Consider the following 16,222-nt stretch of genomic DNA (forward strand, 5'->3'; position numbering starts at 1 on the left):
CAAAGGGAGAAACCGTATCTATTCTGTTTATTTACCAGCACGGTGTTATTTAAATGGGGCTCATTTATATTTTATGAAAGCAGGTGGAAGCTCTCAGAGGTATTAAAATTAGAATTACGGTATAAGCCCAAAATGTGCTCGCTCATTCATGATACAGTAACTTTTAATACGGCCACTGCCGCCGCCGCCGTCTTTATAAACGTACAAAGGTCTTGGAGCAGCCGGTCCTGCGTGCATGCGCGTGCACATTTGATGGGACCGTCCCAGCACAACTGTCACTTCGCTCCCCTGTTACAGGTGCTCCACACAGGGGAGCTGGCAGCTCTGACGGACGCCTCCTCCTAGGGATTTATGGGAAATGACAGCTCCCGCAAAATAAAACTGAAGCGGTCGGGGAAGGGAAGACAACGGAAGTTCCAAACCGTGAGTGCACAGGGCTGACACTAGCTGAAATTTATTTCCTCCGCTCTGCCTGGCAGTTTGGTTGGAAATGTGCTATTCATACTTTTAGGCCCGCAGACAGAGCGAGAGCGAGCGAGCGAGCGAGCGAGAGGGGGCCCCACCCTTAATCTACTTCCTCTGTTTGGGGTAATGGTCTACGAGGTCTTTCTGCCGGGGAAAATCACATTTCTTACATGGCTGCCTCTTGATGAATTATTTCACATTTCACTTACTTACCTTTTCAAAAGTTAATCTACATCAATAATGTTAAAGGAAAATTTCACAGCTACAAATGAACTGCTCCCCTTATTTAAACTCAAAAGGTGTGGACCGTTTGGCTGCTTAAAAAGTCCATTTCAAACTTCATCATTTAACCGTTTGCCAGCATATCTGAATGCACACGGGCCAGCCCGGCGTTCTGATTTTCTACATATTTAAATATGGACCATCTTTAATTGAGCAGAAACTGCTGTGGAGAACAGTGCTGAACTAATACTGAGGCTGAAATATCATTACGCTGATGGAAGCCGGGCTTCTGTGGCTTTTATTGGCAGCTAGCGAGCTAAATGTGTGGTTCGATTCAGAGGCGGCCATAGCTGCAGAGGCACAGTAATCGACTTTGGGACAAAATGGTGTGGAAAATGACGTGTAGGCTTTCGCCTAAAGGCAGAAATCTATCACTCAGGTGCACACCGGCATTGGCATTTTCACAAATGTGATTTAGTCGACGATACCGTAGAGCTGATGTGCTGGACCAGTGCTTTCGGTGAAAGGATCGGCTGCTTGAGCTGCAGAAAATGTCCGCGCGTTTGATTCGGTTTGAACCCTGCCGTGTTCAGATAAAACAATGTTTTACATATGAATCCCTGCAGCGTATCGGAGCATATTTAGGTCAAACTACCCTGAACCTTGCGAGCATTAGACCGAATTTTAAATCTCTAACCTCATTCGAGTCATTTCTTTGCCAAGCCTGTTGAAAATCAGCCCTTTGTTTTTGAGATCAACACGAGATTCACTGCTGTTCCACACTACTGTGCTGTGAGTATTTTTGGCTCAGTGCTGCCAAAGTTTGGACACAGCCATTTATAATTCTCTCACAAGGCAAGCAGCTCGCTTCTTTTTTCCAAACACACTCCATGGGATACAGACCGGTCCACGCTGTCGTGTGGTTTGCTCGCAGAATCGCATTATTTCCAAGCAGCAGCAGCTTTAGCGAGCACCAAAGTCAAAAGGGCCTTGACCAGTAAACCGAGCGTTAATCGTCACAATAAGACACAATTAAACAACGATTATGTAAAAGACCTTTTTGCTTTGGGAGTGTCTCAACTATTACATCAGCGTCTAAACCTCAGATTCAGAGTGTCTCTCTCCCAGTAGCATGCCTGGAGGCGCAACAGTCACACCCACACATGCACGCACACACATATACACTCGCCGAAGCACAGTGCAGATCAAGTGTGCCTGGAGAGCTCTATAGAGAAGCCAGTTTTACTCATTAGACTGCATGTGCACCGCTCTCCAAAAAAACCCTCACTCTAATCACTGTCACCAGACCTCGGCTGAAAAACAGATAATTAATGTTGGGCCCTGCCTCAATCGGCTTCCACGCTAAGCAGCTCTGTGTACATATGTGTGCGCATGTGTGTGGGTGTCTGCATGTTTGTCTATTTGGAGTCTGTCGATGTAGGAGGCCCCCCGGGGACCGCGGATGCTCAAGCCATCCACAACAACGATTTCTCTCAGGCTCGCATTAGCTCTCAGAAGAACAATTGCACACCAGATAATGCACGAATTTACAGAAGAAGAAAAACCCCTTCCACTGCGCAGCCAGAGCCGTTCGCCGCCCGTGTTTCACGCCGTCTCCGTCTTCGACGATTCTGTAACGTCTCGCCCTTTTTTTGCCCTTTTAGCTCCCCTTCGCCCATTTATTACATGGAATGGACTTCTTAATTGTATGCTTTGCAGAGCAGATTTATTTATGTTCTTTTTCCCTTCCTAAAGGCAATTATTAATATCATAAATATTTGATGATACTTTGCGTGACCCTGCAGAGAATGACAGAGAGAGGTACTGAAGGTTAATGCTGGGGGTGCAGACTGATTAAATGGCGACCGAATGGCAAAAGCCCATGCAGAGCTGCTATAAACTTTCTAATGAAATGGACTAAATAAACACTGTTTGCAGCACAATTTAGCTACGGGACTTTAATAAGGTAATTTACAAAAACACATTTTTTTCCTCTCTTGCCCCCAGTGATATCTACACATAAAAATACTTTTGGTTTTACTCGCTCGGGTTTTGAGATATCCGTCTTTGAAATTGCTGCCTCAAACCAGAAACGGTGAAGGGGAATCGAATTTCAGGTGTTGTGCTCGCAGCATTCAAAAATCACATTTAACAAAAACCCAAAACTCAACAGCAATAAGTCTCTCTGGAAGAACCAAGTTTGGATAATCAAGAGACCTCTGATAGTCTTTAGGTTCACCAACTAATTTGTGCATTCACAGAAAATTAATTAGAATCTCTTTTACCTAAGTAAGGCGGCAAACATCCACCTGTTTCGTATTTAAATGTACATGTTTTTTGAAACTTGGCATAATTACTAGCCTCTACTAGGTCAAAGAAGACTTTTAAAAAAGAAAAAATCACCCCTAAAACAAATTTACATATTTTTTTTTATCTCTGAACCAGGGTTAGGTTTAGTGATGCACGCAAACCGTTTTATTGGTTGATGGTTCCTGGCTCTACCTAGACTGAATGTCAAAACATCATTGGGTTGCGTGACTGGGTGAATGAGGCTTACTGTAAGAAAGTGCTATAAAAGTATAGTCCATTTATCTTAAATATAATAGAACTAAAGCGAACTACACGACCAAAACTACTTAAATAATCAGCAATGATGAATCTTTCTACAAATTATGACCTGGTTATTCAAAAAAAATTGGTTACTCAATCCTTTCTGTGGATGGTTTCATGTAGGAACTTCTGCCAGCTGAAAGCAGCTAGCTAAGGTTACAGCTGAGCTCAGGAGGGAGCCATTCATGTTTGCATCCTGTCACGAGCAAGACTTACAGCTAGAGGCACGCTTGCTCTAGGATGTGATAAGTTCATGCAAGTAACTCAGAAAGGTAACATTTTTTTTTCTTCTTGAGTTACCAGAGCAGGATTTGTGGACAGCTTTGAAGCCAGTCTAGTCTGTAAGCCTGACGTCATTAGCCGTTTCCAGGTCCAAACTCCGTCTCCTTCAGGTCCTAAAGTCAAACGAACACTGCGGCATCACTGAGTTACAAACTGTCTAAATTCCTTCATCTGTAATAAAATGATCAGCGTTCTGCTCTACCAGGTGTAACAGTGAAGTTTAACATCCAGGCATCCACGAAAACAGAATTGATGAAGTTTAACGGAGTCTGAAGTTAGCAGGGAGTTAGCTCGCTAGTTTCCACCTAAACATGATATAGCATGTTCTGACTGAGAGATTTCTGAAAAATTCAAACGTACAGCTCTGCTACCACTTCCAACATAAATGAAGACAGGAAATTAAACAGCAGTGATGTTTGTAGGGTTACTGAAGTTGGGCTAGCTGGTATATAATGATGTGCTACGTGGTGGCTAGCTAACAGCTATGTTAGCATAACATAAACACAGAGAAGCTGGAGGATGAATGCTAACTTTTTTCCACTCGATAAAAGTTAACATGAAGGTTCCTGATGGTTAGGGACAAATGCAATCACATGGCAGGATGCTGTACACGGACCAAACTTCAGTCAGGAGAACAACGGAGATAATCCATCCACAATATGAGGTTAGTCATTAATATATAGTTGCATGGGCTGGAGTTACATCATAAGGTTTTGAAAACTGAGCTTTAAAATTAACAGTGGTAATAAAAACAGAGGGAGACTGACAGTGATCACTGACTGATTTTGGGGGCTTGTTCAGATTAAATAGAACAAGATACAAAACATGTTAAAAACACAACAACCTCAAACACAGAGTAGTTTGGACCGGAAAGCAGGGTTTATATGTCATTACATAAAAACCGGATATCCCCAAACCTGGGCAACTCTCAATTTAGATGGATAAATAACACGATTGGCCAGAGGAAATGATGTTACTCCATGCTTTTTCTATTATTTATTAATGTGACTAACTCCCAGAGGTTTGAAACCCATTTCCAGAGGTCCTCCTGTCGCCAAGAACCCCTTACAAATAAGGTTTTCTAATATGCCGCCAGTTTAGCTGCCTCGGTCTGAACTTCTGTGAGGACTGGCTCAAGCATTTCTCTGTCATCACCAGCTCCTTCACTGCCTACAGTAAGCACAACCAAGCAACAGCAGGAAGGTTTGCTGCAGGAGCAAGAGCAGTGATACCAAGCTCATTGTTTCTATTGGAGTAGCATTCACAATATGCTTGCTTTAACCTCCTGAGACCTGAGCTGTTGTTTGGGATGCATTTTTAATTCCTTATAGCTATTCTGGGCTATTTGAACAGGAAGAATTTACAGCCCAACACCATATTGTCACCATTGTGTAACAAAGTTTAAACACTTTACTGAGGTCAAGAAAAGCCAGAATGTAATGCCTCCACACGAGGACATCATTTTATATTTATGTGTTTTGTTTTTTACATGAAGTATTTTGGGGACCACTTGGCTATAGTCTGTGGATTCCTGGAACTTCCTTTATGACACTCAGTTGTTGTAAGTTGGCTATTTAAGGTTCTACATGTAATTATTAAGCAGTGCAAACAAAATTCGACTTGCCTTTATTGATCTCGGCTGGAGGCAGATACTGTAAAATCCAGATAAAACAACTGTATACAGGATTGGAAAATGCATTTTGATGCCCAAGCCACTTTCATAGCTTAGAAACTGTTAAACGTTTTATTGCACGTATGCTCGTGTTTCTTTAAAAACCTTGTGACTTCAGCGGCACTTTGCCCTGCCATTACAATCTTTCTCACAAAGGTTTTTAAAACCAAGCTATCCTTGCCAGGCTCACTCCTCAAATCAATTCTGCTTTTTTGGCTTTTCATGAAGAGATACAAAAAAAAAAAATCTCTTCAATATTTGCCACACATGTCCTTCATCGCTGAATTGTGGTATTCAGGAGGTTCTGAATAGGCACTGTACTCCATTGTCTAAGAATGCCAGCGAAAGCCAACAGCCGCACAACGCACCAATTACAGCGTCAACTCTCACGAGCAGCGCCGCATGCGTGTCGAGACTGGAAAACATACGATGGGCTTGCAATTGTAATCAGAACTGTTTAAATAGTAACAAGTGTGCAAATTAGTCGTTCTGTTGCTCATTATTCAAGACGTGCAATCACTAGTTCCCAACATCCCAAAGTCTGGGAGAGATTTGAAACAACCAAAACACACAAACGTGCAAACAAATGAAATAACAGGAGCTCAAACCCTCGATTCAGTCGATATAATTTAATCAGCAAAATGTGTGATTAAAATATTTAATGAGCTCCAGCATATGACATTTATTGACTTACCAAATGTCTCTTTCTTTATACATTCAGACATGGCTGAACACCTACACAAAATGATTTCAAGCTGACATATATAATTTGACCTTGTCAGAAGCTGATCTCCTTCCCCCCACATTTCCTCGTGCGTGCTGTGTAATTGAGCCTTCAGGGAGAGTGGAAACCCTATCGGCCCTCGCTTTGTACGGATCTGTATGGATGATCAGGACTGGTTACCAACTATCAAATCAATAAGTGCAGATACACAAGCAGATAGTGATGAATATGGGTTGACGGCAATTTATCTCGCCTTCACGAGCGGTTTATTAACTGCGGAGATCACAGACTTACATTAACAGAACCTCTGGGGTAAATTCTTAGCAGTGAAAGATATATGTAATTAAATATGTTTCCTAGCATAAAAGGCTATTAACTTCCCTTCGATATATTTCTCCACAATGAAACATACAATATAGGAAAAGATACATTTAAATTGGTCAGTGACCAACTCAGAAGCAGACAGGCGTTCTGCATTTAAATTGCATAAATTTCCTATGAAAGCCACTGGCAAATCCAAAATGAAAGTTCCATTAATTCACAGAGTTTAAAGTACTTTTTTGTGATGTAGCTTTTGTAGTCTTTCTTTGCTGCAAATGTCATAGCTTTGATGATGGTTATAGGTTGTCGGTTTTATTTTTAGGCCATGAAATCAGGAATTAATCTGAGGCAAAACCGGAGGAGGAGAGGCCTGTCTTGTTTATCTTGATTTGTGTGTCTTTGTGCGTTAAGCCACACGGGTTCAGTAAATTCGCCAAGGCCAGACGGAGGCGGACGTCAGTCTCAGGCTGATCGTTCACTTTTGCTGACACATCAGCGACCAGAGGCTCGTCGGGTCTCGAGAGCTGCCGATGTCTCGCTGCACGCTTCTAACAATCGGAATCAATCCCACCTTCAGACTCAGTGACTTGGAAAATGCAGAAAAAACAGCACCTATAGCAGCTAAACCAGAAAAGCCCGAGAATTATAAAACAGCAGCAGAGTGAAGTCCAAACAACTAAAACGTGGGGTAATATAAATTCAATTTTAAGCATAAATGGGTGCTGTGGTGCATGTGATCCACGTTAAACCACATCATAAAAATGCAAATGCTTTCATTCTCACTCCAGGAGTTTACAGTCCAGCAACAAATCTAATATATTGTGGGATGTTTAACATATAGATCTTTTCATTTCCCACATTCGAAGCAAGCGAGGCACCGCACAATATCCTGGGCTTCACAAATGTAATATAACCCGGATTGCAATGGGCCAGTGTGATGCAGCTGTGGCATTAGGGCCAATGGGAGCTCTTTAAATGAGAGAGTGGCTGTAAACACCACGTCTACTTTCTCCTCTCGCCGGCATTACTAGCGAAGCTGATGACAAGTGCCGAGCAGCCCTCTAGTGCCTTTAATACAGCGAGAGCATTCTCCAGGGGAAATGCAATCTGTGTCCTCTGTACAGATCCACTGTCTGCACTTCCCCACATGTGAGCTGCTATCATATTATACTCCCCGCTCTCAAAATGGGAGAAGGAAATAGGAAATCGGCTCGGCCAGAGATGAACCAGGAACATAATCAAAAAATAGTGTGGCGCAAACGGCGCAGATCAGCCCGGCACGCAGACCTCCCCTGGCTGAGCGCTAAACAATAAGCAGCGGGGACTGCTCGGGATTCTTACGCCGCTGAGAAGAAAGTACGCCCCTTTTTTCACCCCTCGGGCATCTATTGGCTTATAGCAGCTTATATATTTAAGATTGGAGACGGGAACAGGGATACTTCCCTCATGTGGCGATCCCGCACGCTTTTATTGCCAATAAAAACAGCAGAAGTGCACAGACAAAAGAATCTGTGTGTGTGAAACATGATTTAGCTGACCTTGCTCATTACTGGGGTCCTTTTAGTTTTGCTTTCCCCCCCCCCCCCCCCCTCACATCTGAGCTGAACAAAAAGACATAAAAATGCAGGGTTGACTTTTTGGGAAAAGTATGCAAAATCTCAAAGTATGAATGACACTTTTGTTGGATTGTTTTTGTTTGAGCTGTGCAAAGACAGGACAAAGCCTAATCTAAACAGCCGACATCAAGAAACACACTGCACGCCTTACGAAAGGAAAAAAAGGAAAACACAATCTGCACTTTTTTCTTTTTTCGCCTGCCTGCCTGCCTGAAAAAGACAAAGACACTTGAGCTGTGCATGGATGGCGAGTATGCTGTTGGATCAGTGTGTGGAGTAAAGTCTCAGTGTGGGTACGAAGTAAATGTGCCAAACACGTGTGTGTGTGTGTGTGCATTTGTGCGTGAGAGACAAAGTGTGTGTGACAGCGTTAAGCCTGAGTGAGAAGTGAAAGGACTGCTGTACTCACAGTTGTGCTCTTGTTTCCCTGTGGTCTGTCGGCGTGTCAGAGTTTCATCCTTTCAGCATCTCTCCCTGGGCTGGGCTTCCTCTTCCTCTTCTGACCAAAAGGTGTGAGGTGGTGGTGGTGGAGGAGGAGGAGGAGGGGATGCACGGATTGAGCACAGAGGAATGAGAGAGAGAGAGGAAGAAGACGAGGAGGAGGGAGTGCGAGTGAGCGAGTCAGAGAAAGAGAGAGAGCACGCTTTGGATGAAGGGAGGGCGAGAGGCAGCTTGCGATTGGCCTGTCAGTCCGGGAGAGGGTGCATGGGTCTCAGTGGTGTCAGGGCGGCGAGCTGCCTGCACCCCAGTCGCTCTGCCGACGTCTCCGATTTAAACACCTCGAGAGGCGGTTGTATGGTTCCTGCGGCACACAACACACAAGCTCGCTGGCTGGCTCACGACTCACACACTCTGCATCCACATCAGAGAGAGGGAGGGAGAGAGGAAGGAGGAGGGAGGGTTGATAGAGTGAGGCAGACAAATTCAGAGGGCCGATGACAGCTTCAAGCTGAAGCTTCTCCTTGGCTCCTCATCAATGACAGGTACTGAGGAACAAGAGACAGAGGGAGGCTCCCCCCTCCCATTCACGCAGTTCTACACACGCACACACGTATTCATGTACACACACACAAATCACTCCTCCATATCCAACCACCGTCACCCTCCCTCCCCATCTCAATTACCATAGCCGCGACAGATGTATTGGGCTTGTCAGCTCTCAAGCATGGCTGTGGAGGAGATGTGGGCTAACTTATCTCATCTAATTTAACCAAGCTGTAATCAGACAGCACTATGGAGCTCATTTATGGTCCGACTGTTTTGGAGGTGGTGGGGTGGGAAAGGAGCAGTAGATGTGGGAAGCTCGTGGCATGGAGACAGACGCAGACAAACTGCAATTAGCTCAGCCTAGGTCAGAGAGCTGCATCCGTGAGGTTCAGACCGAAGTCGTTTGTACTGGGAGCCGAACTTGGAAAATGAAAAGAAAAAAACATTGTTAAAGTCCAGAAAAAAAATGCAGAAAAACAGAAAACAAAAAATTCCAAAAAAAGCTGCAAACTAGTTACAGTGATTTAACTGTGACACATGATGCTGTCGATGTAATTTGGGTAATTTTAGCGAGCCAACACCCTGAAAGATTTCAAAAATGCCGTTCTGTCTGAACAAGAGGCACTGGTAAGGATATTAAGCCTGACGTTTCTGCAGTGGACGCCCAGCTCTGCAGCTTAATGTCAAGCGCCGGAATTTTTTTTTTTCTTCTCCTCATTAACCGTCGTGCCCGGTCAACAGCAGACCGACTCCAATCGGCTCCACACAGAGTCCCATGAATCCCATCTCCGTCCTCTTCACTCCACCAAATTCAATTAAAAAGAGAAATTGGCAATTAGATCACTGTTATGATCCTGTAACAATGATCTAATCTGTAATTCATTGGCTGGTGTTCCCCTGGGGTGGGGTGGGGGAGGTTGGGTTGATGTAGTGGCTCCTTGGCATTCACCTCGGCTCGGGCGGCGCACGAGGCCGCGGGTGGAGCGGTGGGACCGAAGGCCTCGACGGTGCCACCGCCGGGGCCTCGGCTTGCCCGCGGCAAGAACACGACCTGTGACGTGCGCTCGTTTGTTTTGTTCTCGTAGGCGTGCAGGTTGCAGGTGTAATGTATGCAAACACGCGTGGGGACTCGCACAGATTTACAGCTGATGTGCAAAAGGCAGAAATGTGCACAAACGTGGGCTCCTCACGGGAGGAGCCGTAATTGAATTAAGTCAATTCCATTTGGCTAATGAAGGGGAGGCGAGTAGCTTGCCCTTTCGGATGCTTCAGGCTAACAATCACATTGAGACACGGGGGGATGTGGCTGGAGCAGGGTGGGGTCACAACATGTAGACTGGAACCAGTGTCTTGTCGCCACCTTTGTAACTGGAGTCGTGCTACTGGAGCCCCACCGCATGTGGACTGTCTGGAGCCCTCAGCATCACTCCTCTGACCCAACCGGGCAGTCGTGTTTGTGTCGTCGTCATTTAAAAAGCCCTGTTTCCTGGCAACATTTAACACATTACCGGCTGTTTTATCCTATCATCCATCTCGTGGCGCTTATATTTAGTCTAAGGATAAATGCAGTGTCCTTTATGACAGACACGCACACCTACACAGACACAGAGCCAGTGGCAACAGGAAAGCAAACTGACTATCATATATAGGAGTGTGTGGGCTTGCGGCACACACGCTAACGCGCACACACAGACGCACAAACACGCACAGGAACAGTGTGATTGCTCTGCTTCGCTCGTTTAGCACTTCTAAGGCAGAGATCCCCAGAGGCCACCCATCACATCCAGTTACTGTGGCACACAGACACGACAGAGCCCCACCTGCCTGCTCTCACCTCAATCTGTAGGAGGCAGGAGGCTCTGGCACCATGTCGCTCCCTTTCTCACTTACACACACACACACACACACACACACACCAAAGATCAAAGATGTGGTCACAGAGGCACCCACACAGATATCTCGTATCAAAGATCAAGAGGACTTCCCGATCTGCAGACTTTAACAGAGTTGCCATCACACACGTTAGCTCGCTACAAAACCTCTCCTCATCTTAAATCACAAAGCTGCACGCTTAAAATGCATGTGGTAACCCGCCGCGGCGTCGCCATACTTCACACGGGACGTGGGAAGAATCGTCAGGTAGTCACCCCGCGAGAGCAGAGAGGATATTCTCATTTTCAACATAGCACCAATTTTAACAAATTTAATGTCATTACCCAGAATGAGTGGAATGTGTTGGCTGCAGAGCGCCAGTGAGAATAACAGATGGAATAAATGGGAATTGCTACCTTTTTTTTTTTTAAGAAGAAGAAGACTAATGAGACAGAGCTGCTTTCACTGTTGAGTCATGCTGATGGCATCAGGTGCTGAGATAAAGATGTAATAGCCTGCTCAGGGGTGCTTCCCTAACACGTGCAAAAACAGAAGTGGGAAGCAGATAGCTGGTGTGGGACTATGTTGTTCGGGGTGAAAGCGGGGATATGAGAGGGTATACGAGATGGAGGTCTGGCCGGTGATTAGTTAGTTCCCTGCTGGTTGAGCCTGACATGTCACAGGTTGACATGGGATGCAATTATAGAAGGGAAGTTTCCCAGCCCCTCAGGCATGTGCCAGCCATGCTGTCAACGCTGGCTGATGTGTCGGCTCTTGGCACCGCCAAGGGTGTCACAGGCTCTTATGTGTGCTCAAAACTGCTACACTCCCATGAAAATTGGCCTTAGCTTTCCCCCAATGCATTGGATGATGACTCTGTGTGTGTGTGTGCATATGGCTGTGCACACACGCTCAGCTACCTTTGTTTGAGTATTAGTTAAACCCTTCTCCACTCCCAGCCTTCTCTCAGTCTCGCTCTTTCTTATTTCCTCTGAAGCTACAAGGTAAAGCCACAACACTTGTGATTCTGCTGGCTTCTCATGCTGTTCCCACATCTTCTCTTTTCCCCCCGTATCAGTCTGCATATGACTCTGCCAGCAGTGCGAGTAAGCTCTATAAGACCCAAGGCAAATTACCTCAGCGGGACACTGCGCTTCTGTTCCCCTCGCTTCCTCTTCCTCTTCCTCATCGTCCTCTCTTTTCCCCCCCTTCTCTGCATGTCACAAATCAAAGTGTGCACCTCAGCTCTGGCTGCACGTTGTGGGAGTGCAGCTTAAAATGAATTCAATGTCCTCCACTGGCAGATTCATGCCTATCCTACAGTGTGAGAAAAAACTGCTCCACTATGTGGGAAAAAAGAGAACATGGTCTTTTACTAAAGGACACAGATGGCCATCTGAACTTTTGTCAAATCTTTTTTTTTAATCATAACATTTTTTTCCCCTCAGAAAATTGATTTGTACAAAGACTTCCATACTACCATCTAGTGGCTTGAAAGCCACGCTAGAGGGCCATCAGGTGTGATTTTCCACTTCAGACAATTTTTTTAGGAGGCGAAATGGCCTGAAATTGGATCCTCCAGCAGCTTGCAGCTCCTATGAACTAGCCTTGGGCTACACAATACTTAGACGCAGCCCTTCTCTGCTCCCTTTTCCAGAAAGATTCAAGTTCTAAAGATGCAGGCGTTAATCCTAAGAGAGGGGGTGGAGGAGCGGTTGTGGGTCCGACACTCTGCGACTTTCTGACCAACAAACACGTCCAACAGTTGCATGCAAAGATAAGTGTACGGCATGTTTAGGGAAACGTAATTTAAAGCTTAAGAAGTGCCACGCAGCAGCCCGCTCTGAGTCACCGTGGTCTGCTGCCGTGCCCTCTTAGTGTTGTTAGCATCAACTGTAGGACGCGTCCCTGTGTCCTCTACCTGAGGCCCCGCTGTGATCTCACAGCAGGGGATCGTATGATGCTTCTTTGCCCCTCACAGTTCGTAGCCTAACACCCCAACCAAGAGGGCCTGATTAAATCCGAAGAACAAGGGCTAATTAAATAGGGCCAATCGGGGAGGAGTAAATTATTTAACACGGCCCACACGTACTGATGGCTCTTCTTCAGATCTCGAGTCAGAGTCTCCTTTTTGTTGCTTTTGTCTTCTCTCTGACTTTACATCGTCTTTTCTACTCCTTTACTGCATTTGCACTAATGCTGTTTCATGTCTTAAATTGCTTCATTCAGTAGCCGCAGAGCAGTCGTGAAGCAGTAACAGGAACAAATGCTCGGCCAGAGCTGGTGCAAGATTACATTGTGGGTTGATTAAAGACAAGGAGGGAGATACCAGCCCCATCCTTTCAAATCAACATAGAATGGGTGACAGAAATATCCCCGCGCGGCAAATTTAACAATGGACTGCGTTAAAATGTTAACTTTTGGGTCCTTATGCTTTATACACACACACACACACATATATATACACATATATACACATATACATATATACACACACATATATACACACATACATATACACACACACACACACACACACACACACACATATATACACACACATACATGTATATACACACATACACACACACATATATACACATATATACACACACATATATACACATATACATATATACACACACATATATACACACACATATATACACATATACATATATACACACATATATACACATATACATATATACACACATATATACACACACACACACATATATACACACATACATATATATACACACACACACACACACACACATATATATACACATATATACACACACATACATGTATATACACACATACACACACACCACCTACCTACCCGAACCCATGCATTTTGAAATAAATAACCCTTTCTGCTTTATTATACCCTTTAGAAACCTGTAGACTGTTAAGAGAGCTTTTTGCTGTGCTGTGCAGTATGACCAAAAGTTCACAGGGAAACTCATGTATTCATTCACTCAGCAGGGGATGGCATTTTCCATTTTTTCTCTTCTGTGTTGTGGTCTTTTTCTGACAGCAGTGCTCTCTCTGGGCCAATTTCAGACTTTCTGATCACCCACTGCACCGTGCTCATCTTTCAATGGCTACAGGGTGCTAACTGCAAAGCCTAAAGCCCCACAGAAAATCACTGACCCGTGACAGTGTGGACTAGAGGAGAAAAAAAAAACCCTGATCCTTTGCCTTGTAAAAGAAAATTGAAATTATGCATTTACAATCTCTTGTCACGAAACAATTAACCTTGAGAAAAAGCTGCAAATGACCACAGCAAGGGAGCATCTAAATGCAGCATTCAATATTTCCCGTCATTACGAGTGCTTGAACAAAGGAATCAAATGAATCAATTAGTTTACACAACACCAGGCCGACTGTTACTTCCAAAAAGGGAAACTTGTGCCAGATTGATTGTGCTAGACTGTGCAAACTTTGCAGAGAAAACAACATATGCATATTTGTCATATTTAACTCCATAGGTGTTCGCTCTGTTATTACCGCTCCCACTTCCAACTCCTCGCACGTGTGTTTTCCCCATGCACCTCGAACTTCAGCAGAGAGCGAACACCACTTTCTGTGCTGAACAGAGTCGAGTGTCCAGTTACGATCCACAGGGGCTGACCACTTTCACCTGAAGACCACACATCGTGTCCTTTTGCACCTGTTGTGAACAGGAGCATTCTCATCTTTCACAGGATTTTTATGCTGTGAATTTGTCCCCGAGGGTCACACTGTCGACATGTGGAATCTACTGTAAAATCCCGAGGCTTCGTGGCACCGTGTGTCGGCGTACATGACAGTGAAAAGGTTGATTTTTGGTTTACACCAAGCAATGATTTTAAACGTTATGGGCAGAGCTGTGGAACTGTTTGATCACACCTTGGAAAATGGTCTCTGTTCTGCAGAGACAATGGAGATAAAAAACACACACATGCTTCGAAATAAAAAGCGAAGCGAGGAGAGCTCCATGCAACAGCCAACAGATATCGCTATTGGCAGAACAATGAAACTACATGACTTCATCTGGGATAAAACCTCTATCAGCTCAGGGGCGTAAATGTACGGTGGCCCTGAGAGGCCAAATGGTTTGCAACTTAAGAAAACACCAGCAATAAGAAAAACACTGAAAAAGCACACAAAAGACAGCGGAAATAAGAAAAACTAGGAAAATAGGAAACAACTGATTTCCAAAAGCACAAGGGAAGTGTTTCTGGGGAGACAATAACCAGACGGACCAGTTGCAGGAACCAAAATATGCTAAGAATTGTACTGGAAGACACTTCAAAGAAGTGGAGGATCTATCAGTTTTGTGAGGAAAGAAAAAGATGAGAGGTAAGTGTGTTAGCCTAACTATTAGCCTAAAACTCAGTGTCATCAGTGTTAAATGAGATTAAAACACACTTACCCAGCATGTTTTGGTTCCTGCAACTGGTCCGTCGTGTTATCGTCTCCCCAGAAACACTTCCCTTGTGCTTTTGGAAATCTGTTTTTCCACATTTCCGTTGTGTTTTGTGTGCTTTTGCAGCATTTTACTTATTGCTGGTGTTTTCTTAAGTTGCAGTCCGTTTGGCTTCTCAGGGCTGCCGTAGAAATGTGCATATTCTATCATTTTCAGGGTGAAATATTTTGGCTAATTACATTTTTTTTATATACAGATATTAAAATTAGGACAGCAATTAATGAGAACTTCAGGCATACACCCTGACATATTTTTATTTACTGCTACAACATTGGATGCTCATATTAAAGACAACAAAAAGTTTTAAACACAGGAAGTGTAGTGTTAGTGTATGTGAAAGTAATTGCAGTGAGGTGTCAGATTGCTTTTAAATGTTTGGATTTATTCTAGGTCGTGGGTCAGGTTTACATAAACTAGCAGGCACAAACACTGCTCTGCTCTGAGAACAGCATCCCAGGAAGTTTTGGAGGCTGACCAAAAGACTATTATAAAGCAGAGAGTTACCAAAGTGGTAAGGGACAAAAACTGGAGTTTTGTGTCAGCTAATGCTAAAACACTGAGCTGGTTCCTTCCATACAGAGCCCCGTTGCATAGTCAGAACTGAAAGCTGTATGTAATATATTACTAAAATGTCTCGTATGGATGAACAGACTGAAAGGGTTACAACTTCAGGGAAACCACCAAGCAGATTTATATCTTTATCAACAATATTTCGCGTATCTGTACCTTACAAAATAAAGCCACTCGAGATTATTTGGCCTGTAAATTGGCACAGTTTAAATGAGACTGCAAAAAGCAGAACCATGAATATTTACACTGCAGATAAGCCGCTCTGCAAACTGCTTTATCTTTAAAAGTAAGTAATGGTACCAAAGGGCTACCAAGTCTCCATTAGCTTCTTATCAGACTTTTTGGCAACTACTGGACGCTAAAGAAACCTGCATATTTCCTAAAGTGTTGGCGAGTTGCTG

General features: G+C 44.2%; 1 protein-coding gene across 1 annotated transcript in view; it reads left to right on the forward strand.

The window, feature by feature from the left end:
- Positions 1-273: 273 nt before the first annotated feature.
- Positions 274-16,222, forward strand: part of LOC309704599 (ectonucleotide pyrophosphatase/phosphodiesterase family member 7-like) — an 88,549-nt gene continuing 72,600 nt past the window's right edge. Inside the window, exon 1 of the mRNA XM_082529843.1 lies at positions 274-423. The gene's annotated coding sequence lies outside the window, so the exon portion shown is untranslated. The remainder of the gene's footprint in view (positions 424-16,222) is intronic.

Source organism: Aulonocara stuartgranti, assembly GCF_965226115.1.
Source record: "Aulonocara stuartgranti genome assembly, chromosome: 4".
In the NCBI taxonomy this organism is placed as follows: domain Eukaryota; kingdom Metazoa; phylum Chordata; class Actinopteri; order Cichliformes; family Cichlidae; genus Aulonocara; species Aulonocara stuartgranti.